Source organism: Cupressus sempervirens, chromosome 10, assembly GCF_028749045.1.
Source record: "Cupressus sempervirens isolate cs-2001-9-10 chromosome 10, ASM2874904v1, whole genome shotgun sequence".
In the NCBI taxonomy this organism is placed as follows: Eukaryota; Viridiplantae; Streptophyta; class Pinopsida; order Cupressales; family Cupressaceae; genus Cupressus; species Cupressus sempervirens.
Window position 1 is genome coordinate 720,960,118 of NC_143127.1, and position 21,660 is coordinate 720,981,777.

The 21,660-nt window shown below is 33.2% G+C and overlaps 1 long non-coding RNA gene across 1 annotated transcript in view; it reads left to right on the forward strand.

Annotated features, from left to right (window-relative positions):
• The window catches only part of LOC149535854 (uncharacterized), a 136,851-nt gene extending 115,569 nt beyond the window's left edge, over positions 1–21,282 (forward strand). The window contains exon 3 of the long non-coding RNA XR_016357622.1: positions 20,881–21,282. This is a non-coding gene — a long non-coding RNA (uncharacterized LOC149535854). The remainder of the gene's footprint in view (positions 1–20,880) is intronic.
• The last annotated feature ends 378 nt before the right edge of the window (positions 21,283–21,660 follow it).

Sequence of the window (21,660 nt, forward strand, 5' to 3'; positions counted from 1 at the left end):
GTTACATAGGCCTCATATACATTTATCTCATATGGAAAGGGCTTCATCTATTTGACCCTAGGTATAGTTTCTTGCACATATGTGTGGTTGACATCCACTAAGAAGCAAGAATCATCATAATGTTTCTCCACAAGTGAAACAAGGATCCTTAACCTTTGTTTCATGGATTTCTTAAAATCCTCAAAGTAGCTAGTCATTACTAACTCAAACTTATCTCCCAACTATTCTATGAGTTCTAAAATCTGCATTAAAATAGACCTAATGGTCTTCCAAGAAACTATGCCAAAGGTGGGGAAGCTGTTTTGCACATAAAATAATATAAAAACAAGTAAAGAACCAAATTTGCATGCATGATGCACTTTTTGCTTTCTTGACAGTCTCCAAGTTTTCTAATAGTTGTTGTAGTTGCAACTTGACAAGGTCATAGGAATGGTCCCTCTTTACTATCTTGTAACCCAAATATTCAACCATACATGATACACTATTTAGTTAGACTGACTGAAAGAACTTATGAGAAATCACTTTCACTGCAAAGGCAATTAAGGGATCCGAGATTATGTCAATAGACATCCCTCTTTTGTTCCATACTACACCTGTATCCTTCTTAATAGTTTTCTTTGCATCACTTCACATGCTCTTAGGTCAGTCAAGGGTAGGGTACCCTAATACTTGATTAATGTTTCTCTTAGTGAGCTTAATTGATCCACCTTCTAACTAGATATAGTTATCAAGTATGCAACTTAGAACAATTCGTATCCATTCAGTCTTAAACATCTGAGGAAAATCTAGGGCACATATTAACCCTTTTTGTTCAAAAATTTTATATTCTTCCCTCAAGACTCCATTATCACACAATTTTTTGTAGGCATCTCTTATTTCCATGTCACCTAATTCTCTAATCTTTCCCATATAACAACATCTAACATCTTGTATCATCAACAATTTTGGTGGTATCATTGATAACACACCATATGGGTCTTCTTTATAAGCTATCTCAGGTATTTCTTGGAAAGGTGGTTGACTTACATCACATTACTTATCAATTGAACATTAAAAAACTCCTTTTCCTCTTTTCTAACATTTGCAAAAGAGCTAGCTGCCATATTGACTACTTAGGGTTTACAAAAATTCAAACAATGTAACTCGACAGTAGTTAAATACCTTTCAATTTGATGAATTATGATGAGTAGTAGTCAAATCTAGTTCATAAATGCTAGAATCTCCTTTTCCAATTTGCCTTTGTGCTCTTCAATCACTGATGAATCCAAATGAGTCAAAAATTGACTATATAACCCTTCATATTCAACAATAAATGCTTAATGCCTACACAACTGTAAGATCAGCTATCACAAGAATTTCAACTCACTCAACTTACACATGATCTCCAATATGGTTGGCTAACATAGTGAGCTCGACTCACTCAACAATAATGGTAATGTCTTCCATGCTCGACACCAACATAGAAAACAACAAAACTATAGATTTCTTCTAGGTTATAACCAATACATTGCATCTTAATTCATGCATATATAATCTTTTTAGATCTTAGATTCTTGGAACTAATGTATAATATAACATTTGAAATATCAGTCCCATACATACTTCTTTGATTTCCTAGTTGGGGGTGGTGTGATCACTTGATCCATTGGATGAAGTGATCTTTTTTGAGATTTATGTGCTGAGATCTTCCTTCTTCTTCCATGTCTTGTTCATATGTAATTTTATGTTCTCTACATTGACCTTTTCTTTTCCTTTATTGTTTCCATTACTTAGTGATGGTAACCTAGTTGGACAGTTTTTGTTGACATGACCAGTCTTGAGACAACTAAAGCATGTAGTGTCACTCAACCATCTATTGTAGTTACCTCTAAAATGTATTCTAATGAAATTCTTAGGAAAATATCCATATTCTTGACAATAGTGACAACTGTACCTTGTGTTTTAATCTCAACCATAGGATTTTCCATTTTGTTGTACCTTTGTCTTCTTGATTGATGACCACTTGGCATTGGATTTGCATTCATATAATTTATGTCCATACTTCTAATAGTTTTGGTAGCATCCTTCAAATCTCTGAGTGCTTATGGTCTTGGTCATACATTCATGTGCTTGATGTCCTTGCTTGTTGCACTTATGACAATAACCCTTGAATTTCTGCTTAGGGTTCTTATTTGCATTGTTTCTCTTGCAAACATTTTTTGTATGACCTAGCTTTCCACAATTATCACAAGTGGATTTTTAGTTCTTACCTTTTTTTTTTCTTTGCTCACCACTTTTAGATGATTCTCCTTCCTCAGTACTAGTGTATCCCAATCTAGTAGTATCATTGTTAGGTCTTAGAGATTTCATTAGTTTCTCAAAGTATTTGATGGATTTGCTAGGATTTTTGAAACTTTCAATGAATTCCTTTTCTACTTTTAGTTCATTCCTTAGTTGATCATTTTGTAACTTTAGGGTTGTAATCTTAATGTCCTTTCCATTCAATTCATGGTTTGCAATCATCAATTAATTCATTGTATCCAGTTGCATGTTAGCAAGCTTTTGCACATCTGATGTCTTCTCTTCTAGTCTATTGGTCAGTGTTCTTTTGTCATCTTCAATCATGACTCTGTCTTCCTAAGATTTATTTTTCTATTTGGTCACCTCATATAACAATACCGATTGGACTTCTTGTTCTATCTTAATATTTATGACCTCTTCAGTTAGGGCATTATTTTTTTCCATTAGATCTACACTTGTTCAATCAAACTCACTTGAGTTTCAATTCTTAAATAATCTAGTAGTGTCTTCTTCTTGGCAATGAGTGTTATTTATCTCAATAGCCAGTTCCTTTCTTCTCTTCAATGAACACTGTAGTTCATCTCTTGCTTCATTGAGTTGGTGTAGGGAAATTTGTACTTCAATATTTTGGTTCTAAATAATATTTTCCAGCTTGTAGACTTCCATCTTCAAGATCTTTCCTCCAAAGTTGTAAAGATTTCCTTTCTAGAGAACAAAGCTCTAATACCAATTGTTGGAAATTCCTATGGAAAAGTAAACTCTTGGGGGGGGGGGGTGTCGATGGTGAATCAACACTTCAAAACTTTAACCACAAAACATTCATCACACATGCATCTCACAATTTAGCATTTAAACTAAAATAGCTAACTACACATGTTCATCCATAGCATGAAACAAATAACACGACACAATAAATTTGTTACCTGGAAACCTTTCAATGAGAAGGTAAAACTGGGTTGGGGATGACATCCACAAATCTTCACTATTGAAGTTGTAAAGTGTAGCCAATTGTGGTTACAATAAGTTTGACCATAAACTATGATATATCTTGTGAGGGGTCTTCCCTATTAAAGGCTTACAAAGACTGTTACATCGCACCCTGTTAAAGGATTCTAACACCTTGATAAAAGTGTGCCTTGTTAGAGGACTTAAACTTATAATAAAGCAAGCACTTAGTTAAGAGATTTACAGAAATTTGTTAAGACTAATCTATTAGGAGATTTCCTCTATATCACTTGTTAAAATGATTCAACACCATGATCCTTTGGTTAGCACTTTGTTTCTAGATGTCAGATATTCTCTTCATTGATAAATCCTTGATTCTTTTGATCAAATATGTCTCCTCTATCCTCTCTCTGCTTTCCTCTATTCTCTCTAACTGATTTTGCAATTTTGATAATTGTCACAAGCTCCATAGCCACCATGAATGCTATCCCTGCACTTAGCATTTGTCTCCTTCCTTGCATTCACATTCTCACAAACTCTTTAGGGTTTTCCTTAAATAAACATAGGTGGACTAGGGTTAGGTAGGAATCAATGGCTGAGGTTGATCCATATTGTTGCTTAAAGAATCCCTTAATTTGATTGGTTGCATGTACTGCATAGGGATTCATAATATACCTCCATTCGTATCTTCAAGAATTGTAAAACAATCATTAAGATGGCCCAAAAATGGTTTACATAGAAGTTTGTGTTGTTACAAACAACTATGTCCAAAACTGTTCACTTGACATTTGAAGGGTCTGATACTCAGCCATCACTACATTTTGAATGTTGTAACTCAGCTTCTGAATGGCTCAACACATACTAGTGCTCAACATAGGTTATGCATATTTATTAGCATGTATTGTTTGGAAACCTATGCTCGGCATGCTTTGATCACTTGTCTTGCACTGATTGCCAGGTTTGCTCTGATCACTTTGCTTACATTGAAATACTGATAGATAATGACTAAGTGTTTTGTCACTGCCTTGTTGAAACCAATCTGAGATTAACTCGAAATATATGCTTATAATGTCAATTTTAATATAAATGTACCATATTACATTTTGTTCTATGCCTATTTTGAAGGAAGTACTTTAGTGCATAGACATATTGATATTTTTGTAAAGTTAAGTTCCTTTCCCTATATTGTCCACATACCACTTATATACATTTCTATGCACCAATAACTTATCTTGCTATAAACATGTCCATACACCTTATACATATTATTTATCTACTTATTTATCACTCCTATGTGCATTATTACTTTCATACACATGTTACTCATTAAGATCTAGCCCTTGTTATGTTCTTATAACGTTGTCTTTTCATTCATGAATCCATTCTATTAAAAAAAAATAAAAAAAATCAAATGTGTTCAACTTTCTATTTTTTATCCTTTCCATCAAGGGTCAATTGAACCCAAGCTTGCATAATATGTTGTTATGTCATTGTCTTTAGAGACTCCAATGCATTCATTTTAAACATACTATTTTTGGTAAGATGTATTGCTGATTTTGGGAGGGGTAGTGGCAGACTCATCGTAGTGGTAGAGTCAGTGACACGGTCTTGTCTCTTTTTCTAGAGAATTATGTAAAAGGCAATATCCTTCTTTATTCTTTTTTGGACAGATTTTGGCTTCTTGATCATTTACATTTTGTAGATCCAATCCAATAACTTGAGAGATGAATTCAATTATCATTCCAATTTAGACACTTGGATTGGTGCACTAAAATGATATGCATTTCTAGAAAATATTAATGTCAATTATTAGTACACATAATATGAGAGTTGACATAAGAGAACATGTTCCCTTATGATATATCAAGCCCAAAAAGATATTCTAAATACATACTCTTTAAACACTTAAGACATGATCAAAATAATGAATTCATCCTTACAAGTAACAATAATATATTTTGATTCACTAATCTAATACTTATAACCCTCTAATAAAATATATCAAATTTTAATTCATTAAAAATTTATTGTATCAATCAATTATAATACTAAATATCATATTTGTTACACATATGCTCATTTGCAAACCATTACAATATAAAACATAATTTCTAACTCTTCATAACAATCAAACATATATACTTATTTCACTGGATTTTGCTTAACAAGAGGCACACTAGTGAAAAAGTGCCACACAAGTTATAATAGTTTAATTAAATACAATAGTAAAATTTAAAATTATATAAGAATAAATTGAAATAATTGTAATGATAATATTTAACACAATTGAGTAAATATTTTAATATGATTAGATGAAACATATAAATGGAAATTCCAAATTTTAATTTAGAACTATAATTTTTTTTTATCATTCTATTGTTTTAAAAAGTATTTATACATATTTAAATATTTAAAAAAAAAATTGTAATAGAGATATAATTATAATTAAAAATAATAATAAATTTGATATAAATGCAACTTAAATTTCTTAAATATAAAATCATTAAATTTAGATTCATGTGTAGATGTACCTTTTTTTTGAGATTTTGAAGAATTATTAGATTTTTTTAATGTGTTTTATATTCTTATATATATCTCATCCTCAAAAATTGGAGTAGCGATTCCTTGAAATCCACTCCTATAAGACCCAAATTATACTAGTCAATTAAATTAAAGTAAAATAGATTTAATAATTTAAAAAATTATGAATCTCACATGTAAACATTGAAAAAGCAAAATATACAATAAAAAATAAAAATACTAATCTCTAATTGGTTGAAAGTGAATAGATTAATCACTAGTTATATAGCATTAAAATAATCATAATGTAGATAAATAATCAGAGAAATAATATGACTTTTTATAGATATGTATGTAATGATGTAAATAGATACATACAAAATATATATGCATATATATGACTAGAAATATTTTTTTTTAATAAATCTAGAAAGGAAAAAAAAATTTCAAATAATATAAGAAAAGAAAATAAACATGCAACTGATTCTAAACATATTCAATTTTAATGTATTACTATAAAAAGAATAATTTATTCAAAATATGAAGAAGATGAGTGCATTTCAAATCAATAATTTTTTAATATTTTTTGTTTTAAGTATCTAAACTATATGTGGAAAGACATTTATTTTGACAAAAATGTTTTTGATAAGGAAAAAAAGTTTTACAAGGATCTTGAAACCCAAATGTTAATACAAAATCCAAGGCTAATAATAAGCATATAAAGCCCAGCCAAAAAAAGACAAGTCACACAACTGATAATAAGCATGAAAGCCCAACCAACACAAAGGCCATAGAAAAGGCCAGTTCAACTTACATCAAAAAGCCAAAACATGAAAAGGCCTACTTAACAAAAAATAGTGGAAACCTAACAGCTAAAGATAGGAATAAATAAAACATAGTTACTCTTCTATCTTTTGCTCCAGCTCCTACATCGTCTGAGCTGCTTCATAGACTTTGTGAGTCTCCTCAGCAATTTGCTTCTGACTCTTTTGGGCTTCCTAGTCTAGGTTGCTGAATGTAATTTTGGTCACCACATCCTCTTCCCCCCTGGCTCTTTCCTTGTTCTTATCCTCACTCTCATCTAGCAAGCCTCTGGCTTTTAACATTCTAGTAAGGGACAACATGTTATCATTGATAGAGTTGAGGATAGAGATCATCTGGTTCACCAGATTGTGATTATAGTTTTCTAGATTTAGAATTCTCTTCTCAGCTAAACTAATTTTATCCTCCTTATTCTTCTGATCTCTCGGACCTAGCTCTCTCCTACTATTTTCCATCTAGCTAATTTTCTCCTTGACCTCTTCCAATTCATGATGAAGCCATTTGATTGACCTAAAGTTGTCAATCATGTTGTTACGAGTATTATTCAATAGATTCATGCCCGTTTCTCTAGCATTATCCACTATTTCCACCATAGTTGGGTCGATAAGTTCTTCAAACTAGAGTTGGCCCTATTTTTCTTCCAAAATTTGGGGATTCATCATCTCCCTAACAATCCCCATCTTGGATGTTCTGACATTAAAATTCCTCCATGCATTCTGCCTATCCTTAATAATCTCTTCTCCACCCTCTCCTCCAATGTTCTCTTTCTCCTACTCCTGGGGATGAATAGGTGAAAGAGGAATAGCAGAGATATTTGACCCTAACCCTAAAACCCCATCAACATCCATCTTTTTTCCCTTTTCCTTTTCTTTGCAACTGGTTCCTCCCTCTTAATTTCTGTCTCCTCCTCCTCATCATCATATGTTAAATCCTCCCCATCCTCATTGATATCTTCATCACCCTTGCCTGTAATTTTAGGCCCATGTTCTCTAAGAGTCTTCCTGCTTGGGATAATAGGTGAGGGCAATTTTTTCTTTGACTCTTTATCCTTCTTTCCAGAGGAAGCTTTTTCCTCCCCCTCCAAGCCGATACTTTCAATATCCTCAGAATCTGAGGAAAAGCTAGAGCTACCTGAGTCCTCAGAGGCAACTGCACCAGGTTGAGGGGATTTGCTTAAAGTTTGGGCTTTAAAATACTCAAAAATTAACAACAATAATCCCTCATATGGGGCAAGATTCACAGAGGGTTTTTTTTTAATATCCTATGATGGCTTTGCTCATAGAAGTAAAAAAGTAATAGGAGAAAGAAATTTTAATGCCATGATGAAAATCATTGAGAAAAACAAACTGATGGGTTCTCACCTAATCAAATCTAGTATCCAACAAGATGTGCTCTATAACAGTGTGTAAAACATACCTCCAATTTTTTTTGATGGAATCCATTTCATAATATGTTCCACATTTTACCAGATCATTCCTCTCCTCCATTTTCTTTGCAAAATCTTTGACCGCATTCACTGATAACTTCTTGTCTCTATAAAATTTGAAGCCCTCCACTAGGATTTTAGACACAAGAGCAATGACTTCCTCTGTAATTTGAAAAGAAACTCCATTCACTTTAACTCTCCCATCCTTCCAAGAGTTCACCATACTATTGGTAACTTCTGGTCGAAGCCATGGAGTTTAGCAATGTAATTTTCTATACCTCCCTTCTCCAATTTCTCCCATACTTTAGCCCTTTCTTTCCACTTATCCGATTCCTCCACAGGCTCCTTCCTACTTTGTTCCCCCACCACTTCAGCACTCTCCACCCCTACAATTGTCATAAATGCCAACCTCTACAAACCATTCTCAATCCTTTGAAAGCTTTGGCTTTCATGTCTGTGAGAAGCACCAAATTTTTTTCTATACCCCAAGAAAAAAGGCAGTCAAAAATATAAACCCATAAAATGTGTTGAAATGACACTGATAACCTCGCCTCCTTATTGCATTTTCCATGAGTGTAATAATTACAATAACTCAAACCCCAACTTCCATAAATTAAAATTATTACACTAAGATCTCCACTGTACTTCCCTGGATCTTTTCCAGATTGATAAGATTCCTCACTTCTGCTAGAATATTCCCATCTGAATTCCAAGTCATCACCTTATCTTGCCTGACTGCTTCGTTGGTGAGCCAGTATGCAATGGGGTTAGCTTCCCTATAAACATGGGTGACATGGATACATTCAAAATTTTGAAGGATATTTTGGGTCTCTTCAATTAAACTAGAAATAGACCATGAAGGTTGACTGATTCCTTCTAAACATCTTATGATGTTATTAGAATCCCCCTCCAACCATACTTTTTTGAACCCCATTTCAAAGGCCAGTTTAACAGTATAGCAAGTGGCACTGGCTTCTACATAGTGGTTTGTTTGGAAACCCAAAAGATGAGAAAAAGCCACCACACCATAATGAAAATTATTTGTTATGATTCCTGCACAACTCGAAGGTCTAGGGTTACCTTTTGATGCACCATCAAAATTTTATTTATTCCATCCCTCAAGAGGGAGCAACCATTTCACATCCTGTGTTTTAGACCTTCTGTCCTTTTCCTTCTCCTTCTTATTTTCACCATTTTCAATATCACCCCCCTTCCTTACCTCTTAGTTTTCCTTTATGCTTCTATAAATATTCTCTCCTAGAACATGATAGGTTCCTATCTATCTCTGAAAATTCTATTGTTTCTTTCCTTCTAGATTCCCCAACAAAAATGAGGCAAAGTCTAGGTACTTAAGTCTAGAAGGTCTGAACCCTTGAACATTCTTATCCAATGGACAAAGAAATCCAATAGATTATTTGATTTACACTAGCTAACCCCAAAATTTTTTGTTATGTTGTCCCAGACCTCCCTTGAAAAAGGACAATGTGTAAACACGTGGTTGACTGATTCCATCTGATTCTTACAGAGGATACACCTATTAGACATAATATGACCTCTTTTTATCAGATTGTCCTATGTAAGAATTTTGTCTTGTAAGGCAAGCCAGCAAAAAATATTAATATTTGGGGTAAGCCTAGGTAACCAAGCTTTTGCCGAAGGAGGTTTGTCTTTTAGGCTCCAAAGGGAATTGTAGCTGGAGGCTACTGAGTAACAACTACTAGGATTGTCACCCCAAATAACTTCATCCCTTTTATTATTAATAACCATAGCATTCAACATAGTCATGATCGGCTTGAGATCCCTAGAGATAACCAATAGGTCTTTCCATCCCTACTCAGTTCTATAATCACTAACTTTGAAACCAAATTGCCTTATGCAATCATTAGCCCATATTTCAACTGTACGGTTATTAATAAGAGGTCCTTGTAGTAGCCTATAATCTGTCTAGAAGAGAATATCCTCCCCATTCCCCACTTTCCAAACAACCTTAGCCTTGGCCAGCTCTCTTGCTTTTAGAATACCATTCCAAATTATAGACCCTCTTGGAATGTCCTCATTGTTAAGACAAAAAAGAATTGAGAGTCTTCTTAGATACTTATTAACAAAGACATCTCTCCATTCCCCAGTACTATTAAAAATGCCCCAGATATGTTTGGCTAGGAGAGCCATATTAAGGTGCTTTAGTTTTTTGATATCCAATCCACCATAGCACTTTGGAAGATAGACATTATCCCAAGCCACAAGGGGATATCTACTCCGTCCTTCAAGGCCCAACCACAAAAAATCCCTCTGAATCTTTTCCATTTTCTCTGCAAATTTAACTGGAATCCCAAAAAGGCTCAAGGCATATATTGGGAGGTTCTGAAGAGTAGATTTAACCAAAAGGCATTTTCCAGCTTGAGTAAGAAAAGTCCCTTCCAACCCACTAGCTTCTTACTGAACTTGTTAATTATCCCATTCCAGAAGGATTCAAGAGGTTTAGCACCCGAAGGTAGACCAAGATAAGTAGAAGGAAACTTTCCCACTCCACAACCAAGGGTCCTCGCAATTTTCCTCTACCTGTCCTCTGGAGTATTAATAAAGAAAACTAATCTCTTTTCCCAATTAATGAGTTGATTAGATCCTTTAGTGTACAAATCAAGAATCTCCTTCATTACCTTAGCCTCCTTGATTGAAGCTTCCCCTCCCATAATTGTATCATCCACAAACTATTGGTGAGAAAAAGGATCACCCCTAGAAGACGGTTTAAACCCTTTAAGCCTTCAAACTTGTTTGTTCTTCTCAATTAACCTTCCAATACATTCTGTTCAAAATAATGAACAAAATAGGCAAGAGGGGGTCCCCTTGTCTAAGCCCTCTAGAAGGTTTGAAAAAAAATGAAGGAGCACCATTAACCAAAATTGCAAGAGAAGAAGTTGAAATAAGATGAGATATAAGCTTACATACTTTCTGGTCAAATCCAAAAGCCTAGAGCACCAAACCAAGGAAAGTCCAGTCGACTCTATCATAAGCTTTTGAAAGATCCAATTTAAGAAGCATTCCATCTCTCTTACTAGCTTCCATTGAATGAATAACTTCATGCACCATTATGATCGAATCCAAAATCTATCTTCCAGGGACAAATCCTGTTTGTTGCTATGATATGATCAAAGGGAGAATTCTAATCATTCTTGAGGTTAGCACTTTTGAGATTATGTTATAGAAAGAGTTACACAGGCTGATTGGTCTAAATTTATCCAAAGATTCAGCCCTAGGCGTTTTAGGAATGAGGACCAAAAAAGTAGAATTAATATCTTTAAGAATACTTCTAGCTCTAAAGAATTCCTAAACAACCTTCACAACATCTTCCATAACAACCTAACATTAAATCTGGAAGAAGAAGGTAGGAAATCCATCCAGACCTGGGGACTTGTCTGTTGGCAAGGAAAATAGAGCTTCTCTTACTTCTTAAGCATTAGGAATAGCCATCAACATTTTATTGTGATGAAGTTCAATAATCTATCGAATAAAATAGATAATCTTAGTTTGATCCAACTTTGATAACAAGGGGTCCAAGGACAAAAGAGAGGAGAAATAGGAAACTACCTCAACTGCAATTTCTTTTTCTTTTGTCAACATATCCTGCCCCTTTTTTAAAATAGAAATTTTGTTATTAGCTCTATGCTTTAGAGTAGAAATGTGGAAAAACCTACTATTCTAATCCCCCCCTTTTAGCCATTTGATTCTAGATTTGTGCTTCCAAAACTTCTCTTCCTTACTTATAATATTATGCAAGTCAGACAGAATAGACAACTCAACATTTTTGTTTATATCATTGTACCCTTCCTTTTGAATAGTATCCTAAATGGATGTGGGTTTAAGAGATAGATCCTCTTTATCATGAAAAATATGACCAAAATCCATCTTGTTCCAGACTTTTATCATTCTTTTCACATTGCTCAACTTCTTTGCTACTCTAAACATGGTAGTACCTTCCACTTCTATTCCCCACCAATGATATATCTTATTCAATAAGTTAGGATGTGAAGTCCACATCTTTTCAAACCTAAAAGGGAAATTCATTCTTGGTTCTAAATTGAAAATCGAGAGATAAATAGGGGAGTGATCAGAGCCAATTTTGGGAAGCAGAGATAGCTTACAGGAAAAGGACTGCAACCAATTCGGAGAGATAAGAGCTCTATCCAACTGAACCTGAATACACTCCCTGCTAGTCCTTTTATTTGACCAAGTAAAAGCTCCTCTTGACAGATCTAGGTCCAAATAAGCCAAGCTATTTATGAAATTGGATAGGTCCATTTTACTTTCCCAGTCCGGTGCCAAACCTCCCTGCTTCTCCTCATCCACTAATGAAGTATTGAAATCCCCCCTTATAATTCCTTTAGATATGTTACTAGTCTGAACCAAATCACAGACTTTGGACCAATAATTATTTCTTTCCCTTTTGGAATTAGGAGCATAAAAATTCAAAATGAACCAAAAATCATTGGAGTACATATGGAAAACTTTACAAAAAAGGATATTACCATCATTATACAAGGTAGTGAATTTAAACTGCTTATTATTAAATTGGGTTAGCAATCCTCCAGATGCTCCTTCAGAGTCTGAGGCTTCCCCACTCATATTAATACTAAAAGAAATTTTACCCAAACTCTCTTTCTTCATCTTAGTTTCTTGAATCATCATAATATCAGGTCTCTGATCTCTAATCATATTCCTAATGATTTCCTGCTTATGGATGCTATTAAGGCCCCTTATATTCCAAGAGATTATCTTCATTTAAAATTGGGGGAACACTCCAGAAGTGTTCTTTGACTCCCATCCGCCAAACATCTTCTAGTCTCATCTTCTCTGACTTGGCTAGCATGTCTCCTTCCTCTCAATCTAGATCTTATACCCAAGTCCAGTTTACTATGACTCCTAGTCTCTTCTAGTGAAATCAGGGAGGGTTCCTGATTGCTTTTCTTTTTAGGCTTTGGAGATAATGATTTCTCCTTTTATAATCCCTTATCTAGGATGTAAGTTGCATTTAGATCCTTCTTAGATGATGAGGGGAGAGCCTTGACATCCTTTTGAATTTCCCTCACTTTCTCCACTTCAAGAGAGGCTTTTCCCCCACTTCTTGCATTTGAGAATCTGACTCCACCATTTCTTGAGATTGACTATCCTCCTTAGCCCCAGAGTCCTCCCTCATAATATGAGCAGTAATTGAATTAGCTCCATTTGCCTTCTTATCTTTTAAAAATCCAGGATTTTCCATCTCTAAAAATCCAGGATTCTTTGATAGATTTTCCTCCTCTCTATCAGACAAAATGACTGTCTCATCAACCTTTGGTTCTCCAAGGACAATCTCATTTTTTCCATCAATAGGGACTTCCACAAATCTTATTTGAATCTTCCATTATCCTTAGATCTTCCTCCTGTCCTATAGAAAAAATCCTTGTCTCATCTTCCTTAGCTTCTCCAATAATAATCTCTTTTCTTCCATCAACAGGGACTATCGCTATCTTATCTAGATCTTTCACTGTCCTTGCTGGTTCTATAGACCCATTAATCTTTGGTGCTAGTTCAGCTAGAACATCAATCTTTGATACTGAGAGGACATCCTTGAATATCATAGAAGGCATTTTTGCTGACATATTACCTCCTTTGATAGGAGCATTAACCTCATCCTTCTGGTCCCCCTTGAGTCCCTTCCTTTTCGAGATCTTTTTCTCCTTTCCTTGAGAATAGGATGATAAATTTTTCTTTCCAACTTTAAGCTTTGGGCATTGATTCGCCTTGTGACCAGATTTTAGACAATGAAAACAAGAAAAAGGGATGCTTTCATAGGCGAGTTGTTGAGTATGTGTTCCCAGCTTTGAGTGAAAGCTCACAACTTCTGGCATATCATCTCCTTCTCTAACACCAATACATATCCTTGCATATGATATTCTACTTCTAGAAGCTGTAACCAGTCTATCGACATAAGTTCCCCAAAGGAATTAGCAACTCCCACAAACACATCCTCATTCCAGAATTCTAATGGCAGTTTTAGGAGTCTGACCCAAATCGATGCTTGCAAAAATATTATTTAATATTATTTGATCATAATTGTCAAATGAAAAAGTGCAGAAACATGGGGAGAAATAAATTATTCTCTAAACAGATTGTCTCTAAATATGCGAGCAATAGAGAACAAAATAAATTATAATCAAATTATCGAATGCAGTATAGTTTATTTCAACCATCAAACAAAAAAATAGTGAATATCTTGTAGACAATCCATACAACAAAAAACCAAAAAAAAAAAAAAAATCGAATTAAATGGTAAGAGAAAGAAAATTCAGGGAAAGGTGACAAAACAATAATAAAAAATTATAGAAGGAACTCCTGCATATCAATTAATTATTTTCAATACAACTATGGTTGGGAAAATAAATACCTAATCAAAATCAATTATTGATTTTAAAAAAATTAAGAGCCCAACATCTAAATTAGGTAATAACGATGGAGATTTGTCCATTTAGATCACATTCCCGAAAACTTCAAGTGTTTTAGTTACCTACTTCCAGAGAATAGGTGGGACATTTTTAACAAGCATGCATCTAAGGCATAAAAGTGTTGTACTTCTTGATTTTTTCTAGAGGAGTCCACCTAATAGCCTAAAAGCACTCATTCCTAATAGTCCAAAATTATTTTGTGAGCACCTCCTTCTAGCTATTAGGTTCATTGAAAATAATAATGAATAAAACCTTTTGAATCATTGGAAAAATGAAAAATGAAAAATCTATTTTCTAATCACACAGAATGAAGCCAATTATTCAAATAGTTTCTATAATAGATAAGATTGAGGTCCAAAGCTAGAAGAAAAATAGCTATGTCCCTAAGCCTATCCCTTTCCTTTTGAAGTTTTATGGACATTTCAATATTGGGCATGATGAATAATACTGTGAGAGAAAATCGTTATAGGTTTCCTTCTCCATCTAAATTAGGTGTGTGAGTCTCACTTTAGGTTCCCATAAAGTTAGAACCTTCCATTGTTTAGTTTAAACTCTCCAAAACAAACTTAAACACTAATGACGAGGGAAAAGTTTTGGCCCCATTTGAGCAATCACCCATAAAATGGGTGTTAATACAAGGGAAATAAATATAGACTAACCCCTATGGCAATGATCACCTTTATGTAGGGTGAGAAACCTTCTCACGTGCAAAGTTATCCCTCACCAGATTATAGAGATGAAGTTGGAAAGCTAGTTTGATAATTTTTCTTGCTATCACCAATCAAGAAGAATAATCTACCAGCTAATTTTGAACTTCTTAATATCCATTATTTTAATAAAATGAAGTAGTTTAGAAAGAATATTTTCAAGTTACATCTTCAAATTTTGAGCCTACCATAAATTTCTTATCCATATAATTTATTTACTAACTTTATTAAGAAGGTGACAACTTTTGACCCTCTTTTGGTCCCCCATTTCCATGTACATACCTGTAAGAAATTTTGAGTTTTCTTTTCCCATGGTACAAGAAAACCTTATAATATAGATGCCATCTAGATAACTTTCTTTGTAAATATGCAAGTGAGAGATGTTAGTATTTTTCAACTCAAAGGTTCATCTCAGGTAATAAATTTTTGTTAATAAGTGGTTGCAATGGGCATTGTTACAGTTATGCCCTTGTTTATGATTACATGTATATGAGATGATTGTCTCATTATCATACCGACAGAACCGTGTAGCAAATGATGCATTGCTTTTCTATTTCCATGCTACCAACTTATTACAAGGGGTTATGTAATGTATACATTAGTTGGTCATAATGTGGCTTTATGGCCATCCATTTCTATTGTTATCATACTAACATCTATCTAGGATATAATTCTTTATACTATCATACACTATTTGTATTTTAAGATAAAAATTGATTCTTAGTCTAATCCAAAATAAAGGTAAGACATTTTATCATGTTTGTATTTAAATGTATTTTTACAATGATTTGTGTGAACTAGGAAACCTTTGGTTCTGTGAAAAGAATATATCAACAAGGCCATTTCAAATAAACAATTAAAAAATAACTCTACGTCTAAGGTTATTCCATGATATGAAGAGCATACCATATTTAGTGTAAGAGTTCAAATTTATGACATATAGTTGAGTATTATTATTGTCATAGTTTTGTGAAGCTTTAAAGTTATCACTTCTAAAATAAAACTGCTTGGTACTACCATTTAAAATGGAGAACATTACTAGGAAAGCTAACAATTAGGACATATTAGTAAGTTCACTTAAAATGTGTTTTATAAAGTGGACAAAATATCAATATTTATGATGTGTAATGCTTTAAAAATAAACCTATAATTTGTAAGAAAGAATAATCAAAGGGTGATTATTGCAAACATAAATTATCTCACATACACACATCAACATTATATGAAACAAACATATAAATAAATAAAATATCAAATACCAACTTGTATGGACTTTGTATATATTTTCTACTTGTCACAAAAGTACAAAGTAGACATAATGATCTAACATGTACAAAATATATTCTTATAATGTCAAATTTTAAAATAAATGTGACATTTTGCATTTTGTTCTATTGCTATTTTTAAGAAAGTGCTTTAATGCATAGCCATATTGATATTTTGTAAAGTCAAGTTCCTTGCCCTATATTGTCCACATACCACTTATATACATTTCTATGCACTGACAACTTATCTTGCTATAAACATGTGTAGTGCTTGCCCTCGTTCACATCTTTCTGGACATATTGTTGTTATCATTATTAGACTATGATAGACTGGTTTTATGATGATGGATTAGTAGTATTTTTTTGAGACTATCAAACATTATGTTATGGATTCAGTGGATATATGATGAGATCGTTTAGACTTGAAATTTCATGTATGCATGGTGATTATTACATTGCTTTCAGTTATAATGATAATTAGTTAGATGGTTTATTATCTCATGTGCTTTATTATGGATACTTATCCCATATTTGCATGTGTATGGTGTGCGTGTTTGTTCATATTGTATGGCGTTTCTGATGTGGTTAAGGAAGGGAGTCATAGTTACTTGCTAGTCAGGATCTACACGATGCACCACTTCTTGCCATTGCCTGTTTAGCTTATCATTATATATATTGTATGTACATGCATGGTTTTTTATGCAGGTTGTAGGTACTGGGTATCGACTTCTCTGAATTGCCAGGATGAGCGTACCCTATTACATTATCTCAATGATAAGAGAAGGGAGATAAATTCTCAAGTCCAAATTCCAAACCCTTAAACCATTTGTCCTAGTGGGGTAGGACAAGTATCTGGATATTTTACCCACCGAATGTGTCGGATGACATATTTTGTGCTTTTTAACCCTTTAGACTAATTTTGTGTGATTTGTTCTATGATAGGTTTTCATATTTTATTTTTGAGGTCTATGGTGAATTTTCTATTAATTAAGTCTTAATAAATAAATTTAATTAATAAATTAATTATTTGGAGAAAATTAATATAAAATATCATGATCTTTGATATTTTGACTATAATTAATTAAATGAGAATTAATTGAGGAAAATGAATTAAATAAAAGAAAATTAGAAATTTAAAGAAATTAATAATAATTATAAAATAATAAAAAGTAATAAATAAATAATAATAATAAAATTTAAAAAAATTTAAATAGAAGTTATATAAAAATTAACTTAGAGTTATAAGCTTGCCTAGGAGTTAACACGCCTTTTTATTTCTCATATGTCAACAACACGGGGATTAGTGCATCAATTAAGCACATGGTATCTACAACCTTATGACTCATCTAGAAGGTTGGAAAAGACACATGCTTAGTTGGTGACACCTTCTAGTTGTTTCTAGAGACATTCTAGGTGTTTCCTGAGAGCTCTTTATATTCAAGCATTTCTAGAAGCTTAGACATAGCGTTTGGAGAGCATTTTGGAGCATTGTAGGACTCGAGAACTTGGAGAAGGGAGGAGCTTGTTCTATGGGTTTTCTGAGGAAGAGCAAATTAGCATTAGAATCCGGGTAGATTCTTGTGATTTTATTTATGCTATTTTCGCATCTTGCACTTCCTGTCTTCTTCGTGTCTTCCATATGTCTTCTGAGGATTTACCTACTTTTGTCGTATGCATTCTCAATATGGGTAGTTAAAATTGATTATAGATCTAAAGAGAACACGGAGCTAGGGTTTAAATTGTAGCCAAATCCATTAGATGAATTATTGGGTAAATTTGAGATCAAAAAGTTTATAGGAAAATTCTGAAAATTGAGATCTTAAATAAATTGTGTATATGCTCATTATAAAATATACATGTTTATATTTTTGAATCTGCATACATATATATATTTATATGCTGTGATACTGGATAAAACTCTTTGAGTACACACACACACACACACACACACACACACACACACAAACACACACACATATATATGCATATATATATATATCTATATATATATATATATATATATATATATATATATATATATATATATATATATATATATATATATATATATATATATATATATATATATATATATATAGAATATTCGGATATTAAATCGCAATAGAGATTTATATTAATAAACTTCCACATCGCGTGAAAATGTTTTATAAAAATATGATATAGAAATCATTTTATGCAATTTAAAAAATGTATATAATAAAGTGTGGAGGGGTGGGTTATACCCCGTACCCCTCCCTTTTTCCCCCATTGTTCTTTATTTAAAAGGATCGCAGGGTACCTGCATGCGCAGTGTACCCGCAACAAGGTACTACCTTTATGGCAGTGGTTGCAAGGTACTTGCGGATGCAGAGTACCTGCGATGATTTAGTCGCGTGCCAGCAATATGAAATCAGCGGCGACTCAATAAAATTCGCCTTTGGCTTTGGTTATTAATTGTAATATATGGAAATCAATTTTTATATATACTGATTTTTATAACGATATTAAAAGTTATTATCAATTGTTATAATTATATATATATATATATATATATATATATATATATATATATATATATATATATATATATGTATGTATATAAATATATATAAATGTGTATATATATATATATGTATATAAGTATATGTATATTAGTTATAAATAATTATTTTATTTAAAATGATTTGTATAGATGGATCATTCTGTAAAAGATAAATGATTTTAAAAAATGAATAGTAACTTATCAATTATTATTAAAATGGAGAGGTATTAATAATTAACTTAATTAAACTTAGTTTAATTAAGGTTAATTATTAAAACGTGATATAAATCAAAGTTTTGAAATATGCAAATTTTGTTGATAATATTGGATTGATTGGGAATGTCATTTTTTCAAAAAAAGTTTATATAAACAAAATATTATTAGATCAATTAGAAAATTGAGTCTAATAGTTTTGGGGAGAAACTTTTATCTATCAAACAAATACATGGGTTAGGTAAAACGTGCAATTTCTCCACTTGATATCTAGATTGGAAAACGTAAACTGAAACCTCCACATTTAAATTCAAGTATGTAATTTTAGCAAAACCAAAACATGTGTTTGCATTGTGTTTACTTTATGCTATTGTTTTGGGTTTTGGGTTGACTAGTGTTGACCAGTTATAGGATGTCTACCAAAGGCTTGGGGGCTATGTGATTGTGATGTCGTGATGATGTCTTATTTCTGATCTTTATAAACCCAACCATGGTTATGTGATGGAATGCTCTATGTAATGTCTGTAATTACTAATTGTTATAGTTGAGCTTCTTATTTATGAGACACTTGACCCAATCATTTTTGAGTCATCGATCAGTTATCCTTAGTTTATTTTCTAGTCGCCATGATGGGACTGAAATGTTGATTTATGATGTCATGTTGTGACATGTTTTGACTCAACCATTTTGGAGTCTTCGATCAGTATGATTTGAGATATATTTTGGTTATTGAGAACCAATGGATACTTTTTATTATCAGTGACGCTTCAGTTGCCAATAGAGAGCTATTGTGGTCATGATTTTCTATGGATACTTGCTCATGGAGATTTGATGCTTTTATTGTGCATATTTGATGTTCTTATTATGGATTATCTTTGTGATTTTGAGATTTATGATTCCATGAGCTTAGGGTAGGTTATCTGCTTGTAGTGTCAGGAAGTGGCTTGCAATGGGGGCCGGGGCCCTAAGAGGTTGCCAGGGCAACTCATTGTAAGTTGGTTAATAAGTGAAAACATTCAAACCTAATACTAACTGAATGAACCTAAAAAGATAATTGTTTTGTTCTCGCCCATGCCTCGAGTGCTTGTACAAACTAGGATGGGAGTAGAGAGAACGCATGGTTGTGACCTTGCATTCCATAGTATGCCTCGTCAGTAAGAGAGGATACTAGTGGCCGCATGAGGATCAGCATGGACCCGTGGAGTTTAGCTAATTGCCAGGGTAACTTGTACATGATATATGTGATGACACTTTCCCGCTTGCATAGTAGGTTCCTACATGTCATGGTGTGCCTCTGGGAATTAGATGTCAGTTTTTGTGTGATGGAACCTTTGAGTTAGTATACTTTTAGTTTTCCTGGACTTATAGAGATTTATGCTATGTGTTTTGGATAGCCTGTTTGGGACTTGAGATTATCTCCTCAGCACGATGGGAGTGAACCACTTAGGTACCACGCAGTCGGGTGGTAGTGTTTTTCCACTCTTATCATTTGAGATTCATTGTGACATTGTGGCTGATGCATCCTTCATGATGGTGGATATGTATCCTTTCATTGATGATTAACATATGTTAGATGATGTTATCTTATGCTTATATTTGCATGTTAGATTACTTTCTGCATATGATGTAGTATATGATAGGAGTGACATTCCTACTATGTTAATACCGATGATCTCTTCAGTGATTTGGAATGTTACACATGAAGGGATGACTAGGGTCCACGATGGTCTAATGATGCTATTAATGGTTGGGAGGAACCGTGCACTTAGTTTATTATGTTTGATCTTTGTGATGGATGTATATATCTTCTATGATGATGTATCTTGTGTATCATGTGATTATTTTTACTTTGATGTATCATGGATTAGAATAGGATGATGTACCTTATTTCACATATGTATATTCTTTTAAGCTTTTCATACCCTGTGACATGTACAGTGGATGATTGAGCAATTGGAATGTAATGTATAAACATTGGACTTATCATTATTATTTCATGTGGTCGGTAGTTGGTTGAGATGTAATTCAACATTAAGGGATCCTTAAAGAATGTAATCTATTGTGTATGTTATTTTTACTTTTAGATGGACATTGCTATTGCTTCCGTTATGGTGCATAAGTTATATGTGGTATTTACTTTCATATTTTTAAAAAAAAAATGCTACCAAACTTAGTGAAACTCTAGGTTAATTCTTTGGATCCCTTGGCAGGGCATTACATTTGGTATCAAAGCTCGAGTTTTTACACTGGAAGCTCTGGGTATTTTGAAACAACTAGAAACTTTAAACTATTAAGTGTATCTGTTCAACTTGAAACTAGGTGAACTGAAACAGAACCTGAATTGTTACTTGTATATTTTTCATACTTCAACACTTAGCTTTCAAAACAGAAAGGAACTTAGTCTATCGTAACATGTGTCTGTTGTAGGATGGTATCTAGGACTAGGTCTTCTGTTAGAGGC